Source organism: Schistocerca cancellata, chromosome 2, assembly GCF_023864275.1.
Source record: "Schistocerca cancellata isolate TAMUIC-IGC-003103 chromosome 2, iqSchCanc2.1, whole genome shotgun sequence".
Taxonomy (NCBI): Eukaryota; Metazoa; Arthropoda; class Insecta; order Orthoptera; family Acrididae; genus Schistocerca; species Schistocerca cancellata.
The window spans coordinates 511,827,414-511,850,098 of NC_064627.1; the positions used below are offsets into that span (position 1 = coordinate 511,827,414).

The window sequence follows — 22,685 nt, forward strand, 5'->3', positions numbered from 1 at the left end:
CCCTGTATCACCATTATCCGTAATTTATGAGCATGAGTGTAAGACGGTGGATGAGAAACAGCGTACTGTAATCGATTTTCTAACCGCAGAAAACGTTCCTCCAACTGAAACCCATCAAACAATGAAAGGTGAGCACAGTGATGAATGTATCGACGTCAGTAATGTGCTGTGTTGGGTTGCTCGTGTTCATAATAAAGGAAACGGTTGTGCTAAGCTCAACGTGTGTGACAGAGCCCGGAGTGGGCGAACGTTTACGGCAACCGACGAGACTCATGAGAATCGTGTTGATGAACTCATCAGAGATCTCCGGCAAGTGTGGCATTTTGAAACAAGAGCGTTTACAGTCCGTCACTGCAGAACTGCGGTACAGAAACTGTGTGCACGTTGGGTGCATCGAATGCTCGGTCCTGACGTGAGACAGAGGAGATTTCGCATCTGTCTACAATTTATTTTTGATTTTGAGCGTGAGGGTGATGGTTTTCTTAATAACATTGTGACAGGTGATGAAAGCTGGGTTCACCATTCTGATCCTGAAAATAAGAGTGCATCAACGGGGTTCGAGCATAAAGGATCGCCGAGTCAAAAAAAAATTTAAGATCGTGCCTACAGCAGGCAAAGTCATGCTCTCAGTGTTGTGGCAGTTCAAGGTGTGGTGCATTTCGAATTTGTGCCTAAAGGCACCACCGTCCACTCTCCAAGGTAGTGCGAGACGCTCACAAAACTGAAAGCACGATTTCGAAGAGTTCGTCCAGACATGAAGCACCCTCTTCCTCAGTCTAGCAATGCTAGACCACACACGAGCGTTGTGACATCTGTAACCATAAAACGCTTTCACTGTCACCGATCGTCCTCTATACAGTCCCCACTTAGCCCCATTCGATTTTTCATCTAACTAAAAGATCTTCGATGACTTCACTTTGATAGTGATGAAGCGATCCAAGGAGTGGTGCTGTTGTCCCTTCCGGTCGCAGGTTCGGATCCTGCCTCGGGCATGGATGCATCTGATGTCCTTAGGTTAGTTAGGTTTAAGTAGTCCTAAGTTCTAGGCGACTGATGACCTCAGAAGTTAAGTCCCATTGTGCTCAGAGCCATTTGAATTCTTTTGTTGTGGCTCCGTCAACGAAGTCAAACATTTCACTGTGACTGTATCACCGACCTGGTCTTTCGTTGGGAGAAATGTGTTCGTCGCCTTGGCGACTACGTTCGAAAATAAATATGAAGACACGAAGGATAAAGACACAGAGTGATAGTAACGTTCGTCTTATTGAAAAAGCCTGACGGGTTTTTACATAACAAATTCAGAGACATTACTTTTCATCACGACTTCGTAACTTCATTACTGTCGGAAGATCCGCGTGCATTTATCAGTACTTCAGAGACAAAACGAAACATTACCAGAGATCACAGAAGTTGACCATGAAAGCCACCTAATAAATAGTCTAAACCGAAAACTCTATGCTTCAGCATGATCATGAAAGCTATAAAAACAGAAAAGAATTACGAAAAGGCATTCCATCAAGTAATAGATCTCCGCTAGGAAATGAGCTAATAATCAGGTAAATTTCCCTCCAGAAGGCTCAGCATGATGATATCACCTTGAAAGTTGTAGAGAAACACATATTAATCAACGAGAGGCGGTAGCAGTGTGCGTTTCTTCCTCAGTCAGACTGATAACGGACCAAGTTCTCCTAGCTGTGATTTATTGTCTTTATTATTCACCCCTGTCAGTAGTTAACTTAGCCCGTATTTACATGTATCGGACCATACAGGCAGAACATTATGACCACCGACCTACTATTGATATAAATTCGTCCAGGAGATAGCAGCGTCACCTCGGGAGAAATGAATACTAGTCTGGCACACGCACGCTGCATGTAGTACCAGTGAGCATGCTGTCCGTACGTAGAATGGAGAAGGCGCGAGATCTGTCTGAGTTTGATCGAGGGCAGATTGTGATGGCCCGGTGGCTCCGCACGGCCATTTTGAAACTGCACAGCATGTCGTGTGTTCGAGGAGTGCAATGGTGAGTGTCTTTACCACGTGGCGAAACCAAGATGAAAACAAGTCCAGACGTCGTGCGGTTGGGTGGCCACCCCTCGTTACAGACGTCGGACGTAGCGGGCTGGGCAGATTAGTAAAACAGAACAGGCGGTTAACTGTACTGAAACTAATATCAGACTTTAATACTGGGCAGATTACAAGTGTGTCTGAACGCACAGTGCACCGAACACTCCTGGGCCTCCGGCCGCGCGGCATTAGCCGAGCGGTCTTAGGCGCTGCAGTCACGGACTGTGCGGCTCGTCCCGGCGGAGGTTCGAGTCCTCCCTCGAGCACGGGTGTGTGTGTTTGTCCTTAAGATAATTTAGGTTAAGTAGTGTGTAAGCTTAGGGACTGATGACCTTAGCAATTGAGTCACGTAAGATTTCACACACATTTGAACATTAGATTTGATGGGCCTCCGCAGCAGGCGCTCCGTGCATGTGCCAATGTTAACACCGTGACATCGGCAATTACTACTGAAATGGGCACGTGACTATCGGCAATGGACGTTGGCGCAGTGGCAGAGCCTTGTACCGTCTGATGAATCCCGATGCCTTCTTCATCATGCTGATGGTAGGACACGAAAGCGTCGCCTTCCAGGGCTAACAGCTCTTTGACACCTGTACTGCGGAGCGGAGACAAGCTGGCGACGGCTCCCTTACACCGTCGGCACACGGACCGTGCTGTCGAACGTTAACGTTGAGCGTGCCAAGTTCAACGTGCTGCTGGACGCTCAGGAACGATGCGACTTGTGCATACGGTACGTGGACCCCAACGTGGTATACGCGATTGCAACGTACTCCAGCGACAGTTGAGGGATGTTTCTAGTTCGTGAATCACACTGTTTAATCAACAGGCACGCGTAAAATTCCCACGTTAGCTCTATTAAAACGCACTTTTCTTCCATCGTCCACGAAAAGAAAAGTACCATGTCCAGTCAATAAGGTCACAGGCTTATAAGTCCCATTACAAACAGTGCGGTGCAAATACTTCTCCGCATAAGATAAACATTATTTCATCATTCCCATATTTTAGTAAAACCCCAAGGTCAGTCCTACTTTATCACTGTTCCTACCCAGTAGCATAATCTTTGCAACATGTGAATTACGAAGCGTAAAAGAGGAAGGAGCAAAATATCTTTATACAAGTAGCGTAAGCTGTCCTTTAGATTAAGCCACTCGAACAAAGTCACCCCTCAAAGAAAGGTGAACTTGTATTTACGTAACATCAAATATTATAGTCTATACTTATATTAAACTAATAATAAAGTATCAGAACCTAATAAAAACGCGAATGCTAGGGGAAAAATTTGGTTGCGTCAGGACGCGAACCACCGCCCCAACAAAAGGACTAATTAAGTGACAGTGACGCTATTCATTACGCTAAACCAACATTGCTACTTTCGTCCATAATTATAGTATGTTGCCTGTCTTACCTCTCGCTAAAAACCTTAATCGTAGATATGTTACTTACTGAAATTTAATTATAGCACATTGTACCAACAACACTGCGTTTTTGGTGGATCTTCAGTGTGTCGCTGCCTTCAAATAGCCTACTCTCATTATACGCAAGTTACAATAATTCTTTTGCACGAATATGATGTTTCTCATTATTTTATTGGAACGAATCACACAGTTAACAACGGGTTTTACAGTGATACTCAATTTGTTGGTGATCGGAACGGCATATATACATATAGGCTTGAAATGATTGCCAATATGGAGCCTCAGAACTCTGTACTGAATGGAAACGGTGTGCTTGTGACGTAGGTGGCGTTGTGCCATGTCATTGGTCAACGCTCAGACGCACGCTCAGAATATCTGACATGCCAGATATTGCTCTGCACGTTCCGAAAGACTCCCGAGCGGGCTATTCTGTGCTGTGACGTCAGAAACTCGGCACGCTCAACGTTCGGATGCACGGTCCGTGTGCCGACGGCTTTACGCTCTGGGAAACATTCACGTGGGCATCCATGCGTCCAGTGTAGCTCGTGCAAGGCACCATGACGACCAAAGAATATCATACGCGGGTTGAAAACCTCGCTCACCTCTTCATGACGATCATGTTTCCCGACGACAGTGGCATTTTTCATCAATATAATGAGCCATGTCACAAGACCAGGAGTGTGAAGGAGTGGTTCGATTAACGCAGAGCCGGCCGGAATGACTGTGCGGTTCTAGGCGCTACAGTCTGGAGCCGAGCGACCGCTCCGGTCGCTGGTTCGAATCCTGCCTCGGGCATGGATGTGTGTGATGTCCTTAGGTTAGTTAGGTTTAATTCGTTCTAAGTTCTAGGCATAGTCGCATAGTGCTCAGAGCCATTTGAACCATTTGATTAACGCAGTGGCGAGTTCCAAATGATTTCCTGTGCCCCCAAGTCGCCAGATCTGAACCCGATCGAACACATCTGGAATGTCACTCAACGTGGCGTCAGAGCTCAACTCCCCCTCCCTGGAATTTACGAGAATTAGGTAACTTGCGTGTGTAGATGGGGTGCAGTTCCGTCCAGTGACCTACCAAGGCCTCGTTGCTTCCATGCCACGACGCGTTGCCGCTATTAGGTAAGTGGTCACAATGTTCTGGCTGATCAGTGTATTTTTCTTCATACATGTTCTGGAACAGAGATTCTATTAAAAAGAATAACTTAATATAAAGGACCTAAACCATTGACAATGCTCACTTACGACTCATTACATTCATGAAGCGCTCTTATAGACGTACCAAATTCGATCCAACTCCACGGCAAATTTCGAACTCCTTCGCAGGCCTGTTTAGTGTCTCCGCTGCGCACAACGGCTCCTGTGTACAAGTTAACCTACTGTGACCACGGTCATACAGGTAGGGAGTACCTTCATATTTTCCAAATCTAGCTGCGAGAACTATATAGGAATCAGCGTACATGACACCGTATATGAAGTTTGTGCGAGAACAGTGAACAAGATCTTAAAGGTTTATTGGGCAATGAACAAATGGGATTTTGGAGGGCAGATTGGTACGGTATTGATACAGTATTGACAATAAAACAAATAATGGAAAATCAGAGAGAGTATAATAAAGAAACCGATTTAGCGTTCATTGATTTTATTATGGCATTCGATAATGACAGAGAGAAACTGTGGAGAACTATGAGGAAGAGAGAATATTCACAACACTTAATAAACGTTTTAAAAGGACTGTGAAAATACACGGCTATTGTATAAACGGGACTCTAACACAAGCCTATGGCCACAAACAAATGAATAAGTCGAGAGTACAGCATTTCACCCACACTTTTCAACATTTATTTATGTGATGCAGTTCAGAAATGGAAGGATATTTTTAACAGGATTAAGATTAATAGTAATTCTCGCTTGAATATACTTTTTTACGCAGACGATGCTATACTCCAGGCAGTTATTGAAGATAACCTACAAAGAGCAACACGTTAATTAGGTAAGATTTGTGAAGAGTACCATTAGACGATTTCAGAAAAAAAGACAAAATCAATGGCTTTCAAAGATAAATATACGGTAGGGACAAAAATTGTGATCAACGATAGGACAGATCATACATTTTAATTGTTTTGGTTGTGACGTCACATATAAGTACGACGAAGACATAGAGGAGAAATTAACGAAGTCGTGGAGTATATGCAGAGCAATAAATATATGTCTAAAAACTAAAATGGCGAAATAAGAAAGATTGGAACTTTAAGACAACGGCAATACCAGTGCTTGTTTACGGGAGTGAATCATGAGTTACAAGTAAACGCCAAGCAAGTCAGAGTACAACCAATAGGGATAAGGTTTATAAGAGCAGTAAGTATATGCACAAGAGCCGACAGATTTCGAAATTAGGAAATTAGGGAAGAGCTTAATATATTTAACATCCTCGACAAAATACAGCCGGCAGGTGTGGCCGTGCGGTTAAAGGCGCTTCAGTCTACGGTCGCAGGTTCGAATCCTGCCTCGGGCATGGATGTGTGTGATGTCCTTAGGTTAGTTAGGTTTAAGTAGTTCTAAGTTCTAGGGGTCTGATGACCTCCGAAGTTAAGTCCCATAGTGCTCAAACTGGAATGAACATCTCGAAAGAATGTGTGTAGAAAGATTACCTCTCGAGATATAAGAAACTTGGCAGGAGAAGTCAAAGTAGTTGGACAATAAATTAGAGTTTATGAAACGGAAATGTTTTCTGACTCTTAGCTGTGAGGTCATAAATGGAAGTTAATGAAATGCTTTGACGAACAGACACCATCAGACATATAAGAAATAAGAAATAAATTTTCTACGAAATTCAATAGCAAATATTCTAAGTTACATTTCCTTCTCAGAGGAAAACTTCGGCTCTCCTTTCTGATGCGATGGTCGTCTGAAATACAACCACTGTTGATTGTGTCACCTAATGAGCGAAACTCATATTTCGATGTGCCGCGAAGAACGATTTATCAAGTAAATAGACTGGCAGTGTAATTCATTCCACGTTATTTATATTAATCTAAAAGCCAATATTGTTAACAAAACTGTTACAGTAGGAACAGCAATATAAATTTTGCGTCCTCTCTTCAGCAAGACACACCACAGACTCCTCCCTTTCTGCCCACTTAAAAAAAATGCGACAGTCACGTGTCTGTCATCTAACAGCATCTTTGCTGCAGCGCATCGCTTCCTTTCTTATCTTACGTAAGCCTCTTTAGAAACATGGTTTAGTGCTTGAAGTGAAGAGTATGATGACCATTTCTAAATCTCGAACATAATAATTATTTTGCGAGAGCTACGCCAGTAGGAAGTTGAGCAGATCCCAACTCGCGTCTCAGATCCAGGAGCCTAGAGTCTTCTAACCATCGCAAATTGGCAGCAGCCAAAAGTTGCATTTTCCCCCTCCTGGCAACGAATGGATGCCGCGTTTATACGCGTTGGGTTAGCAGCGAGCAGAGGAGTGCCGCACTGCGCCTAGATATCGCTGGAACAGACGGACGGGTGTTTAATCGCGTATATGTAAAATTAATCGCTTTTGTGTGGCGGGAGCCTGATTTATTCGCCGCCGGAATCCCCTACATCATTCCGGCCGGAGCCGTTCTGTTACAAATGCAGTTATCAGCTAATACAGGCGCTCCACTTTTAATCACATTTGCCGGAGGAGAGGCGGCGCGCAGCTGTCTCCCCGCTTCCGGCTGCTCTTGGCGGAGCCCGTGCAGTGCTGCGATGCACCACACCCCGTCTAACCTCACTCCTAGCTGCACAACCTGCCTCGTTTCGCTTTAATTGCTCTGGACGAAAGGCACAGTACTGCAAGCCTTATTAACTCAACTTTTTTTCAGCTTACATTCTCATTTAATTGTTCCATCCATTTCATTTCATTTTTTTTCTCATTACTATTAGTTTGCTACATAAGGTAGTAGCGGTTTTGTTTTGCAAGTTGGTATTCCCGTTGCTACGCGTGTATTTATCGATTTTCATCTTTTATGTGTAGTACATTGTGGTATCGATAGCTACGATGCCACGGCGTAGGTGCAAGTTCGTAGGTTGGCACTACGACACCGACGACAGCGCCCTCTAGCCGGCGCTGTTTAGCTCTATCAGCGCCGCTGCAGATTCTACCCACTTGATTCCGAGGAGACGACTTAGCACATTGTTTCTATTTCATAGTGGGGAGGCACTACTTGTAAATTTGTAACCTGATGTACAGCTTCACACCTACGTGCTCATCTCCGCAAAAGTTAAGTACATAGTAAAACCATTATGATTTGCAGTACCAAGTGTTCTATCTCACCTGCCCCTCCTAGTTTCCTACATTCGGCCTACCCTCAGTTTTCAGGAGCAGACTCACGCGTCACCTATCCAGGTGGGATACAAAATACACTGTTGCTGTTCGAGTTTACGTATTGTCGTACTATCACCTAGAAATAGTGGATGGAGCTGTGGACGCTATAAAATGCAGTGCCAAGTGGAGAAATCAGAACATTTCTGACATATTATTCTGTTTGAGTTCAATAGCAAAAAAGCCCTCCGTCTTCAGGCCACGAGTGGCCTACCGGCACCATCCGACCGCCGTGTCATCCTCGGTGGAGGATGCGGATATGAGGGGCGTCGGGTCAGCACACCGGTCTCCCGGTCGTTATGATGGTATTCTTGACCGAAGCCGCTACTACTCGGTCGAGTAGCTCCTCAATCGCCATCACGAGGCTGAGTGCATCCCGGTAAATGGCAACAGCGCATGGCCGCCCGGATGGTCTCCTATCCAAGTGCCGACCACGTCCGACAGCGCTTAACTTCGGTTATCTCACGGGAACCGGTGTATCCACTGCGGCAAGGCCGTTGCCACGAGTTCAATAGACGAGTGACAAAAACGGAGGCAGCAAGAAGCATCTGCACCGCGTGTAGGGATAATGCTACTGGACAGAGCAAAGCAACATAATGGTTGTTGTAAGCAGGATCATTTTCACTCCACGTTCTGAAAGATATTCGAGGTTTGATGAATATCGTTTACTCGCATAAATCTACAATGATCCGCGTCACTGTACTCGACGACCGGCAAATGTGATAAAGTGTGATCATTCCATCATCTTCCAACATTTGCACGCAATGGGAAAGGTTCAGAAAGACGGTATATAGTACCGCATGCTGTAAGCCAAAATCACAAAAATGTGCAAAGATGTGCACCCCTAATTGCTCGTCGTCAATTGCCTTGTAAACAGCACCGACCATACCGATCCTTTATCGTTACTGGTGACGAGAAACGGCGTCTATATACTAACGAAAAGAAAGGAATGCTTAGCCTAAACAAAGCAGCAACTCTCCGTACAAAAAACTATGCTCAACCACAAAAGGCAATGTTATGCATCTGGTGGAACAGCGACGGTGTGGTGTACTACTAACTACTTCCCCAATGTGTAACCATCACTGGTGACACTTATTGCCAACAACTGAGACGTCTTGCAAACGCAGTCCAAGAACGACGAGCAAGAACGATAACGCCCGCCCGAGTTCTGCTAAACTGACAAAAAACACACAGGAGTTGTGTTGGGACGTCATTCCGCAGCCACCTTACTCACCTCCTCTTGCGCCGTCCGATTTTCACCTTGCCGCTCCTTATCGAATACCCCTCACGGAAGTTACTTTCCGGATGCTCCGAACGTGCCTCGACAAGTTCTTCGCATCAAAACCACGTGATTTTCACAGTCGCGGAATCAAAAAGTTACCCCAACATTGGCATACTGTCGTAAACAGCGAAAGAGAATATACACTCCTGGAAATGGAAAAAAGAACACATTGACACCGGTGTGTCAGACCCACCATACTTGCTCCGGACACTGCGAGAGGGCTGTACAAGCAATGATCACACGTACGGCACAGCGGACACACCAGGAACCGCGGTGTTGGCCGTCGAATGGCGCTAGCTGCGCAGCATTTGTGCACCGCCGCCGTCAGTGTCAGCCAGTTTGCCGTGGCATACGGAGCTCCATCGCAGTCTTTAACACTGGTAGCATGCCGCGACAGCGTGGACGTGAACCGTATGTGCAGTTGACGGACTTTGAGCGAGGGCGTATAGTGGGCATGCGGGAGGCCGGGTGGACGTACCGCCGAATTGCTCAACACGTGGGGCGTGAGGTCTCCACAGTACATCGATGTTGTCGCCAGAGGTCGGCGGAAGGTGCATGTGCCCGTCGACCTGGGACCGGACCGCAGCGACGCACGGATGCACGCCAAGACCGTAGGATCCTACGCAGTGCCGTAGGGGACCGCACCGCCACTTACCAGCAAATTAGGGACACTGTTGCTCCTGGGGTATCGGCGAGGACCATTCGCAACCGTCTCCATGAAGCTGGGCTACGGTCCCGCACACCGTTAGGCCGTCTTCCGCTCACGCCCCAACATCGTGCAGCCCGCCTCTAGTGGTGTCGCGACAGGCGTGAATGGAGGGACGAATGGAGACGTGTCGTCTTCAGCTATGAGAGTCGCTTCTGCCTTGGTGCCAATGATGGTCGTAAGCGTGTTTGGCGCCGTGCAGGTGAGCGCCACAATCAGGACTGCATACGACCGAGGCACACAGGGCCAACACCCGGCATCATGGTGTGGGGAGCGATCTCCTACACTGGCCGTACACCACTGGTGATCGTCGAGGGGACACTGAATGGTGCACGGTACATCCAAACTGTCATCGAGCCCATCGTTCTACCATTCCTAGACCGGCAAGGGAACTTGCTGTTCCAACAGGACAATGCACGTCCGCATGTATCCCGTGCCACCCAACGTGCTCTAGAAGGTGTAAGTCAACTACCCTGGCCAGCAAGATCTCCGGATCTGTCCCCCATTGAGCATGTTTGGGACTGGATGAAGCGTCGTCCACGTCTGCACGTCTGCACGTCCAGCACGAACGCTGGTCCAACTGAGGCGCCAGGTGGAAATGGCATGGCAAGCCGTTCCACAGGACTACATCCAGCATCTCTACGATCGTCTCCATGGGAGAATAGCAGCCTGCATTGCTGCGAAAAGTGGATATACACTGTACTAGTGCCGACATTGTGCATGCTCTGTTGCCTGTGTCTATGTGCCTGTGGTTCTGTCAGTGTGATCATGTGATGTATCTGACCCCAGGAATGTGTCAATAAAGTTTCCCCTTCCTGGGACAATGAATTCACGGTGTTCTTATTTCAATTTCCAGGAGTGTATTATTGACGACTAAAGTCTCTTTCATGTGTATCTGTTGTGTTTCTTAAACTAAAGGAAAAGCTCTACAAACTTACGCCCCAATCCAGTAGCTCCAGTTTCTGTATCAGTGCTGCGGTAGACACAGAAACGTACTGCGTTTTCCATGGAAAATGCACTTGACCGTGTGTTTATCCACATTTATACTGGTCGTTTCAGTGTACTGCAAATCCTCCCAAAAGGGCGCGAATGTAATCGAGAGCTAGTTCCAAACTGACGTCAAAGAAAACTTACAATAAAAGCCTATAAGAAGTGGTTTCAGAGTAAAGGGGAATTAAAATACTCCATTCCTATCGTCTCCCACTTACTCTACTGCCATCTACATATATAACCCGTAAGTCACATCATCTGGTTGTAGAGACTCGGCTTTTTTTGCCTATTTTACTCATACCTCTATCAGTTTCCGCAAGCCGGCCGCTGTGGTCGAGCGGATCTAGTCGCTTCAATCCTGAACCACGTGGCTGCTACGGTCGCAGGTTCGAATCCTGCCTCGGGCATGGATGTGTGTGATGTCCTTAGGTTAGTTAGGTTTAAGTAGTTCTGAGTCTAGGGGACTGATGACCTCAGATGTTAAGTCGCATAGTGCTTAGAGCCATTTGGACCAGTTTCCGCAAAATCACGGTCAGCCCTAATGAGATACATAATGTAGTTCAACCCGGAAAAGCTGTTTGTAAATCAGGCAGCACTGAACCTACTTCATGAAACAAGTTCTGATCTACATGGTTTGTGCTATATTGACGTAAAATCAAATATCCGCACATAACTTACACTGTCACGTTCAAACACATAGCACGTTCTGTCAAAGGCAGCGAAAATGTGAACTAAATACGAGATCGGCTGCGTAGAGAACCCGGCTTGTAACAGTCAATAAACGTTAAGAAAGTAAAACGATGATGCTCAGTTTTGGTATGTTCACTCAATAGTACAAAGTTCACCAATATGCAGTAGTCTGAAGTTCGGAATTACGACTGTATAGCACGCTACACGTAGTTTAATAGTCCATCTGAACAAAGTTGCAGAACTGTCCAAAACAGTCAAAATTTTTGGAAAAGTTGTTCACTGTAGAATTTCTCTGTCCTTCTGAGCGCGCGAACTTTATCTCTTATGACGGTAACAAACTGTCAGCTTTATAGTTTTAAGCCAAAACTCCATTAACGTATTTCCTTACTAGTAAATAAACTGTAAATAATCTCATTTTCATTTGAGGTATGTGGCTCGCTGGTCGGTTGCACAGCATAGTTCACACACTCATTCGTCGTAATTTAAGCCAAGATATTGTGTGTAATGAGTGTGTATTGAAAGCGGGGACCTAGAAGCGACGGAGAGGCTTCGTCCCGCCGTAGCCATCACAGTGGTTCACAACCCCACAAGAGGCCACAGCAGTACACCCACCTCACCGCCGCCCCACGCCGAACGCAGGGTTATTTTGCCCCCCACGTGGAAGAGTAATTATGGTGTACGCGTGCGTGGAGACAGTGTTTGCGCAGCAATCGCTGACATAGTGTAACTGAGGCGGAAAAAGGGGAACCTGCCCGCATTCGCCGAGGCAGATGGAAAACCGCCTTAAAAACCATCCACAGGCTGGCCGGCACACCGGACCTCGACACTAATCCGCCGGGAAGCAGCATGTTAGACCGTGCGGCTAGCCAGGCAGGCTTAAGTCAAGATAACTCGGGCCTCTTTTACTGTTGCTCACCAAAAGGAGCTTTTGGAAGCTAATACTAAGAAGTCACAAAATTATAAAGTCAGCTACGCATATAAAATGCCTTTACACGTGTTAACATAACAAGGAGTTTAAAACAAGAAAAATTTACAACACCACTCCCCAATCTATCTCAGAGACCAAAGCTATCTCGAGCCAGACAAAATGAAAGGAACAAATTAAAGTGCAAGAAACATACTTTAAATGTAAGGCTTTACCGATATAGATGGCAAAGGGCCGTTAATGTAATCAGAGTCTTCACCGATGGATAAGCCTTACCTCTATAGATGATGGTATTTAGCATAACCTTTTAGCCACCAAGAAATACATCAAAGCCTTAAGCTTGCACAATAGGTTCTAAAGCAATTCAAACATTAAAAATGACCTCTAAAATCAAACAGTTTCATTTTAAGAAAAATACATACCTCTACAAAATAATAAATAAGATGCAATAGATATTAAAACTATCCCTAAGTACTAATTAATACTCCAATTTTACTTCACAACTTGACCCATGAAACCTCATAATTGCCAAAATCACATAATAAGCTAAATACACACCAATGCACTCTGAATAAACCGTATGGTAACATCCCATCAAATTAAACTGAAACATAACTCACAATATACATAATACGGGAAGCGAGTAAGCAGACAGGTAAATAACACCGACAGTTGCACAAGAAGTGCTGTCCAGTCCAGACACTTAAAATTTCAGTTAGTGAACGGACGGCCAAAACCGCAATTACGACTAACCAATATAATCGGAGACGACTCCCAACACCAATGAGGTGACGATTCCTCCATGTCCACACTGGATCTCTCAGCGCGCACGGCTTGTTTTTCAAAGAACTAGCCGCCGCCAGGCAGCGTCATGCTCCAGGACTCGACACTTGCTGTCCGCAGCTCGTGGTCTACTGGCTACCGTTGCTGCCTCTGGATCACAGGGAGCCGGGTTCGATTCCCGGATGTATCAGGGATTTTCTCCGCCAGGGGACTGGGTGTTTGTGTTGTCCTCATCGTCATTCGAGACCTGAGGAGACTGGAAATGGAAAGATTGGGAACTTGTACGGGCGCTGATGACCACGATGATGAGGACCCCAGAAACCATCATCCTTGGCTCTTACTAATTCCCTGTGAGTGCGCAGGGCATGTTTTCCAAGTCGCCGAGGCAACGATAACTCCCGAGACTCTATATTCCGTGTAACTTGGCCACAGACGTGGGAGGCAGATTCGTCGCTGAACAGTACTGCATTGTGGTAGTCGTTGTTTCCGTCTATACGATGCGACATTTCAACAGAAAAATCACATCGTCTGCGGTAATCCTCTGGTCTAATGTGAAGCAAAGTTTGGAGTTTGTAGCACGCAACCAGAGACGTTTGCGCACAATGTCGAGCACCGTCGAACGAAGGACGGCTACTTCCCTACCAGTTTGTTTAATGGGTTTTCACGGGCTTCCTGCGAGTGCTTCGCGCACACCTTCCACGGTGTCTTCATTCATGTGCGTTTTAGGATGTTTTCCAGCATTTGAAATCAATCTTCCCGTTTGTCAAAGAGCTCTGTCCCACTGATAGATAAATGGATATACGTGTGAGAGGATCCACGTTCCATTCTCTCTTGTACGCCGCTGAACACGTGTTACAGATTTTAACTCTGCTGACCATAATACACGTTGCACCATTCGTTGTGGCGTCCACTTGTTGACAGTTAGAAGTACGTCTGCCTGCTGCACAGTAAACATCTGTGTGCAAGCGCCATACGATACAGTCCTGCTCATGGAATGATGAAGAACATCTCGGAGAGTGTCTCTGTCGACTGCATGTTTACCCAACGGCTAAGAAGTCGAGTTTATTTATTATAAGCTTTTATCTGTATATACTCCTAGCTCGGAGACCCTGTATTTTACATTAAATGTATTCGCAGCCGCGATTATGGACAACCATCAGCTGTGTATTGGAATGACGACAGTGAAAATTTGTGACGGACCGGGACTCGAACTCAGATTTCCCGCTTATCGCGAGCGGTCGCCTTACTATTTGGCTATCTGTGTACGACTGACGACCAGACCCAAACTGTCATATGTCATCAACTATGTGTCTACAACCTGTACTGATACGTCCATTATGTATATTACAGCACACGGGAGACATGTTAATTGAAAGTCGCTTGCCCGGTGTCCAAAGGAACTTTGCATCGAAAATCAGTATAACATAGGCACTGTAATATCGTATTTATCCGTCGAATCCGTGCAAATGACTTTCAAGTACAATGTCTCCCCTATACGGGTATATACATAATGGATGAACGAGTACAGTTTGTAAACACACGATTGACGACATATGGAAGTTTTGGTCGGACCGTCATTCGTGCTTGGATAACTAAACGGTAAGGCACCTCTCCCGATAAGCGGGGAATCTTGGTTCGAGGCCCGGTCCGTCACAAATTTTCATTGTCATCATTCCATTCTACAGGCGATAGTTGTCCATATTCGCAACAGCGAATACATTTAATGTATCCAGAATGAGATTTTCACTCTGCACCAGAGTGTGCACTGATATGAAACTTCTTGGCAGATTAAAACTGTGTGCCGGACCGAGAATCGAACTGGGGACCTTTTCCTTTCGCGGGCAAGTGCTCTACCAACTGAGCTACCCAAGCACGACTCACGCCCCGTCCTCACAGCTCCACTTCTGCCAGTACCTCGTCTCCTACCTTCCAACCTTTACAGAAGCTCTCCTGCGAACCTTCCAGAACTAGCTCTCCTGAAAGAAAGGAAATTGCGGAGACATGGCTTAGCCACAGCCTGGGGGATGTTTCTAGAATGAGATTTTCACTCTGTAGCGGAGTGTGCGCTGATATGAAACTTCCTGGCATATTAAAACTGTGTGCCGGATCGAGACTCGAACTCGGGACCTTTGCCTTTCGCGGGCAAGTGCTAGAGTGGTAGAGCATTTGCCCGCGAAAGGCAAAGGTCCCGAGCTCGATTCTCGGTCCGGCACATAGTTTTTATCTGCCAGGAAGTTTCACATTTAATGTGTTTCATAAGAGCTGTAGTATCCGCAGTGCCTGTTCCTGCGGACGTACATGTCCGTAGGAACTTTGCATCGTAAATCGGGGTAACACAGGCACTTCAATATCGTACCTTGTATTTTGTTTCAAGCGAGTAAAAAAATATTACATTCTTTCACGCAGAAAACCTACTCAGATCAGGAGGGAAGTATAAAGTGTACAATGAAATCGATCTGTTGTTCAGAAACTTTCTTAATTGGCGAGGGAGAAGGTCGAGTGATATAGTGTTCTTATCCAGACGGAATCTTGCTTGTTAGAGGGCAGACTGTTCGGTACAGGCGCGCCGATACAATAAAAGGGCTGCTGTCGTTGATGCTGCTGCTGCAGCAGCAGTTCCAGCGCCGCGGCTTCGCCATGTATCGGGCAGAGGGGCAGTTTCCTTTTGAAGAGGAATGCCGGACCGCGCTGCGCTGCGGTGGAGACGTGCAGCGAACGCGGGGGCAGACAAATGCCCGTATCTCTCTGCGTGTGGCGCCTGCTAAGCCCTCCCTTGTGGAAGAAGCGCGCCTCTGCAGAGGGACCGTCGCCTGTCTTTGGGACCGGGCGGTGGGCGATGGGCGCTGCAAAGAATTACTGCGGCGGCCGGGACAGAGAAGCGGGACGGACCGGCTTACGTGGCCAGAATACCGCGCGGCCCCTGCGGATATCAGCTGCGGGGGGCCGGCAGAAGCCGTCGTTCGCGGTGCTGACCGCCCTACGTCGAGGGCGACGTACATTGCTAGAAGGAGAGCCGCACCCTAAAAAAGGCACAGAAGTGGAATGACGGCCAGCATACGCAACGAAAACGATGTCGTTAATGGTATCTTTAACGAATCATATAAATTCCATATTGGCAACAAAACACTGAAATGACAGGGGGCTTCGGATAGCGATATCCGCATATATGGTGGTAGTATCGCGTTCGAGGTATAAAGAGCAGTGTATTGGTGGGGCTCTCATTTGCGCTCGGATGGTTCATGTGAGAAAGTTTCCTGCGTGATTTTTACCGCCTAAACGGGAATTAACAGACGTTGAGGGCGGAATGGTAGTTGGAGCTACATGCGTGGGACACTCCATTTCGGAAATCGTTAGGGAACTCAACATTCCGAAATCCAGTGTCACGAATGTGACTCTTATGAAATATCAATCGTTACCTCTCAGCACGGACAACGCAGTGGCCGACGGCCTTCACTTAACGACCGAGAGCGATGGCGTCTGCGTAGATTTGTCAGTGCTAGCAGACAAACAATACTGCGTGAAATAACCTCAAAAATCAATGAGTGATATGCGACGAGAGGATCCGTTTGGACAGTGTGGCGAAATTTGACGTTAATGGGCTATGGCATAATAGATATAGATATAAAAAGCAACCTAGTACTTTCAAAAAGGGTATTCCTGGCCAAGAGATGTTTAGTAGTAACTGATAAAGGCTTTAATTTGGGGAAGAAATTTCTGGGAATGTTCATTTGAAGCACAGCATTATAGGTAGTGAAACACGGACTGTTGAAATAGCGGAACCGAAGCCTTTGATGTGTGCTGCTACAGAAGAATGTTGAAAATTAGGTAGACTGAAAAGGTGAGGAATGATGATGTTCTCCGCAGAATAGACGAGGAAAAAATGTGTGGAGAGAACTGACAAGATGAAGGGACAGGCTGGTAGGACACCTGTAAGAACATCAGGGAATAACGGTCGTGGTGCTAGAGGGAGCTGTAGAGGGAAACAATAGTAGGGAAAGGCAGAGATTGGAATACATCCAGCAAATAACTGAAGACGTAGGTTACAAGTGCTACTCTGAGATCGATATATTGACACAGGAAAGGAACTCGTGGCGGGCCACGTCAAACAATTGAGAAAACTGATGACCCAGAAAAAAAGGATTTAAATATTCCCTAGTAGTACTATACCGCGTTTTCCATCATTTAAGGACCGTTAATTCACGGGTAATCTTAAATTTAAAAAACGGTACTGATATGGCGCGGGACGCTATCCTGTGGTCTTGTTTAGAGCGCGCGCTACAATCGATTATAGTTCGCTGTTCTGGTGCGGGTGGCTTTGGTGGTTATTTGCTATTACGTGTGTTTGCAGGGGCCGGCGGAAAGCGAGAGGGTAGTCGGTTTCCGGGTATTGCAAAAAATGTTCAGATGTATGTGAAATCTACTGCTAAGATCATCAGTCCCTAAGCTTACACTCTACTTAACCTAAATTATCCTAAGGACAAACACACACACCCATGCCCGAGGGAGGACTCGAACCTCCGCCGGGACCAGCCGCACAGTCCATGACTGCAGCGGCTAAGACCGCTCGGCTAATTCCGCGCGGCCCGGGTATTGCACGGAACGTGAAGTTCACTCTGCCTGACCTGCTGTTGACTAGCGCTAAAGCCGTCGGCACACGGACCGTGCCGACGAACGTTAACGTTGAGCGTGCCAAGTTCAACGTGCTGCAGAACGCTCAGGAACGATGCGACTCGTGCATACGGTACGTGGGCCCCAACGTGGTATACGCGATCGCAACGCACTACAGCGGCAGTTGAGGGATGTTTCTAGTTCGTAAATCACACTGTTTACTCAACGGGCGCGCGTAAAATTTCCACATTAGCGCTGTTAAAACGCACATTTCCTCCATCGTCCACGAAAAGAAAAGTACTATGTCCAATCAATAAGGTCACAGGTTTATAAAAGTTCCATTACAAACAGTGCGGTACAAATTTGGAATACTTCTGCGCATAACATAAACATTATTTCATCATTCCCACATTTTAGTAAAACCCCAAGGTCAGTCTTACTTGATCAGTGTTCCTAACCAGTAGCAGAATCTTTCCAACACGTGAATTACGAAGCGAAAAAGAAGAAGGAGCAAAATATCTTTATACAAGTAGCGCAAGCTGTCCTGTAGATTAAGCCAATCGAACAAAGTCACCCCTCAAAAAAAGGTGAACTTATATTTACATAACATCATATATTATAGTATATACTTATATTAAACTAACAATAAAGTATCAGAACCCAATAAAAACGCGAATGTTCGGAAAAAAATTTGGAAGTGGCAAGACACGAACCACCGCCCCACCAAAATAACCATTGAGGCAGTGACGCTAGGCACTACGCTAAAGCAACAACATACTGTAGTTCTCTAATCATAGTATCTTAGCTTTTGTAGGAAACCTTAATCGTAGATATGTTACTATTTGAAGTTTAATTATAACAAATTGTACCAAGAACAATGCCTTTTGGGTAGATCTTCAGTGTGTCGCTGGCTTCAAATAGCCTACTCTCATAATACGCAAGCTACAATAATTCTTTTGCCACGAATATGATGTTTCTCATTATTTTATTGGAACGAATCACACAGTTAACAACGTTTTTTTTAGTGATTCTCAATTTTCTGTTGCTCAGAAACGGCAGATATACATATAGGCTTGAAATGAATGCCAATATGGCGCCTCACAACTCTGTACTGAAGGCAGACGGCGTATGTGTGACGTAGGTGGCGCTGTGCCATCTCATTGGTCAACGCTCAGACGCACGCTCAGAATATCTGACATGCCAGATATTGCTCTGCACGTTCGGAAAGACTCCCGAACGTGCTATTCCACGCTATGACGTCAGAAACTCGACACGCTCAACGCTCAACGTTCGGATGCACAGTCCGTGTGCCGACGCCATAAGGTTGTTGTGCCTCGCAATATGAGCAGAGTGGTCTCGGGGCGGAGTCGACTCGCCGCTGTGCTGGCCATGCGGTGGTGATTAATTGGAGCCGGCGTACTTGTTCTGCCTGCCTGCCTGTCTGATGTGGAGGTCCGGTGGGGTCCTGTGATACTCTGGCTCGGAGACAACTTGGAGTCGTCTGCCAGATTAGGATGTGGGCTCGGTTGGCTAGTCATATTTTCCGCTGGAAGCTCCAGAGCGGTTTCTGAACTTCTTTCTGATGTGGGACTGCGTTGTTGGAAGTTTTTGCTGTGTGTGTGTGGCACCTTACGATATTTGTTGGTACCAATTTATTTGATCAACTGGGGTATCCTTTGGTTATCCAGCTGAGTGGGTTGTTGCCCATCCGGTCCGCTCAGCGTTACCTTTGGTGGTGCCTGTTTGTTCCTTTTTGAAGGAATTCTCGTAGATGGTTCCTGTTACCTGCCTGGAGTTGCTTTCATGTATGGTATAATAGGCATTTGATGTGTTAGGTAAAGTCTGCCTAAGAAAGGCGGTTTTGGACAGTATATGCATAGTGAATTACTGCTGCTTGGTATATGTGGTCTTCTGGGACGCCGGCCGCGGTGCTCTAGCGGTTCTAGGCGCTCAGTCCGGAACCGCGCGACTGCTACGGTCGCAGGTTCGAATCCTGCCTCGGGCATGGATGTGTGTGATGTCCTTAGGTTGGTTAGGTTTAAGTAGTTCTAAGTTCTAGGGGACTGATGACCACAGATGTTAAGTCCCATAGTGCTCAGAGCCATTTGAACCATTTGAATCTTCTGGGACTTGAACAACACGATCTCGTCAATTTGGTTTGTGTAACAGCATTTAGTGGTATGTTCTGTAGTTTTATCTCACTGTGTTATTATTAACTTGGTGGAATAGTCGCGTTTGGTATCGTTAAGGCACTTCTAAGAATGTGGTTTGCTTATTCATGTGCGCTTGGCTTTTATTGTTTCGTTTTAAGAAGCGAGAATTGTTTATTAAGATATGTGTGTGTTGGCTTCCGACACTTGTTAAGAGCGCCCAAGTTAACGGCGCCGTGGTTATCATGTGCTGTTGGGATGTTATATTGTTATTTGATATATCAATTTTATCTTGTGTTGATATTATCTGTCTTGTGTTACAGAACGTGAGTGATGGGCAGTTGTGGGAGGCATATCGGGGAGCTCTCAGCGGTTTATTTCGGGGACCGTTTCTAGTGGGAAGGCTTCGAAGCGTTGAGAGCTCGCTCAGTGATTGCGTTGGGAGTTGCCCTTGCCCTTTGGCTGTATCAAATTATTATTTTATTATTATATTTATTGGTTGTGTGTTGCGCTTCTTTGGTTTCATGGTGCCAAGTTGCCATTATCATTATGCTTTTTTAGTTTATTACTGCTCTTAATGTTTTCCGATTTTATGGTGCACGTGTCATTATCATTCTTAAAGGTTTTTGTAAATGATCTTAAGTTGTATTGCCAAGTTAACTTATTATTGGATTTTGTCTCTTGCGTAGACTCTAAAAGCACTGTTGTAAAAGGTTTTTTGATTTTATGGGGGCAAGCCGCCGTTATTGTTTTCAAAGCTCATTCTTTTAACCATTTGTTAAGTTCTGTAAGTTATATGAATTTGTTGTTATTTTGCCGGCCGGGGTGGCCGTGCGGTTCTAGGCGCTGCAATGTGGAACCGCGTGACCGCTACGGTCGCAGGTTCGAATCCTGCCTCTGGCATGGATGTGTGTGATGTCCTTAGGTTAGGTAGGTTTAAGTAGTTCTAAGTTCTAGGGGACTGATGACCTTAGAAGTTGACACCAATAGTGCTCAGAGCAATTTTGTTGTTATTTAAAAGGGTTTAGTATTGGCAATTTAATAAATTGTGTACAGAGTCTGCTGTTTGGATATTATTGGGTGGAAATCCTTGGATAGTTGTCCTATAAGAACATACCTTCCAGGTACCATATAACAGGTCGTTTCTCGTACATCCTTTTCAGCTTCGCTATTGAATCTGACTATCTCCGAACCGAATACCAGAGCCGTAGCTTTCGAGCAGGTCAGGCTACGGGAAGGATCCAGACCTGGGAGGAAGGCTGCAACGGTCAATGAAGAATATGAAAAAAAAAGTCCCTATGAGAACCTAGCCACGTTATAGAGCACTCTCCGAAATTGGGCGATCCACTGGGTACATAGTGTTCGACATAGCCCTCCGGTCGGCCGCTGTTAAGTGACGTAACGTGAGGAGGAAGAGGGCATTCCGAGGGCGTCCCGCCCGCTCCAGGGGACGGCGGAGCGCCGCAGCCTCGCAACGACCTCCGTGACGTCACCAGGCCAGGCAGTACAATATTCTCGCACGGCCTCCTGCGCCGGCAATTGCGCCGCCCGGCCGCCACCACTGAATTTTAATTTAATGGGACGCGAGCGCCGCCCCCGCCGCCTCCGCCGCCAGCACGCCCACCCGTTGCCGACTCAACGGCCTTAAAAGTGCGGAGGGGCAGCGGGCCGACTTCCTCGCGGACGGTCCCCGTAATTTCCTCCTTCCCATCCTTGCCCTTCTTTTTCTGTTCAGAGGGCGGGGGCGGTGAAGGAACGGGGGGGGGCGGGGGTAGAAGAAGGAGGGGCGGAGGCGTCGGCGACGGCATCGGTAGCGGCGTCTGTGCGAGCAGCGGACCGCTGCGGTCGACGATGCCTTCTGCTGCGCTCGCGACACAGGCAAGCACACCAGCTCTCGGGTTAAATTGGAAATGTCAATTTAAGTGCCGCTTGCTCTCCGCAAGGAGACAGCGTAAAATATTCACGACGCCGACGGGAAAGGAGTGCCGGCACCCGCGCGCTCCCTTGCAGCAGGGAGCTGGCGGTTTGTTTTTTCTGAGAAGTGACGCCGAGTCGGCGGCTGGGGCCTCTGTGTCCGCCCCAGCCCGCCCTGGGCTGCGTGCAGACCGCCGCGTCTCCCCTGCCTGCTCAGCAGATGCGACAGACTAGCAGCGGCGCACTCGAGACCTTCTTACTCGACGGCGAATTCGCCGCATCCTAAGTCGTCACGCCAATTAGCGTCATCGGATCTAAAATACTACCAGGACATAGAACCAAACATCTAAGTGAACCGTAGTAACACCAAATCAGTACTGAACTTGTAGGAAACAAGCTTTGTTGAGAGTCTGTCTTTAACTCAAAGCCCGCATCTCGTGGTCGTGCGGTAGCGTTCTCGCTTCCCACGCCCGGGTTCCCGGGTTCGATTCCCGGCGGGGTCAGGGATTTTCTCTGCCTCGTGATGGCTGGGTGTTGTGTGCTGTCCTTAGGTTAGTTAGGTTTAAGTAGTTCTAAGTTCTAGGGGACTGATGACCGTAGCAGTTAAGTCCCATAGTGCTCAGAGCCATTTGAACCAGCCATTTAACTCAAAACAACAGTAGAATCGGGTTTCCAGCTGCGTCGAGTAATTAAAATTACAAGGGCTTTGTGTCATGCACTCCCTTATTTGTTCAAGTCTACAATAAACAAACTGTTGTTGTTGTTGTTGTGGTCTTCAGTTCTGAGACTGGTTTTATGCAGC

At 46.7% G+C, this 22,685-nt stretch overlaps 1 pseudogene; it reads right to left on the reverse strand.

Moving 5' to 3' along the window:
- Positions 1 to 8,219: 8,219 nt before the first annotated feature.
- On the reverse strand, positions 8,220 to 8,337 carry LOC126164288 (5S ribosomal RNA; annotated as a pseudogene).
- Positions 8,338 to 22,685: the final 14,348 nt, after the last annotated feature.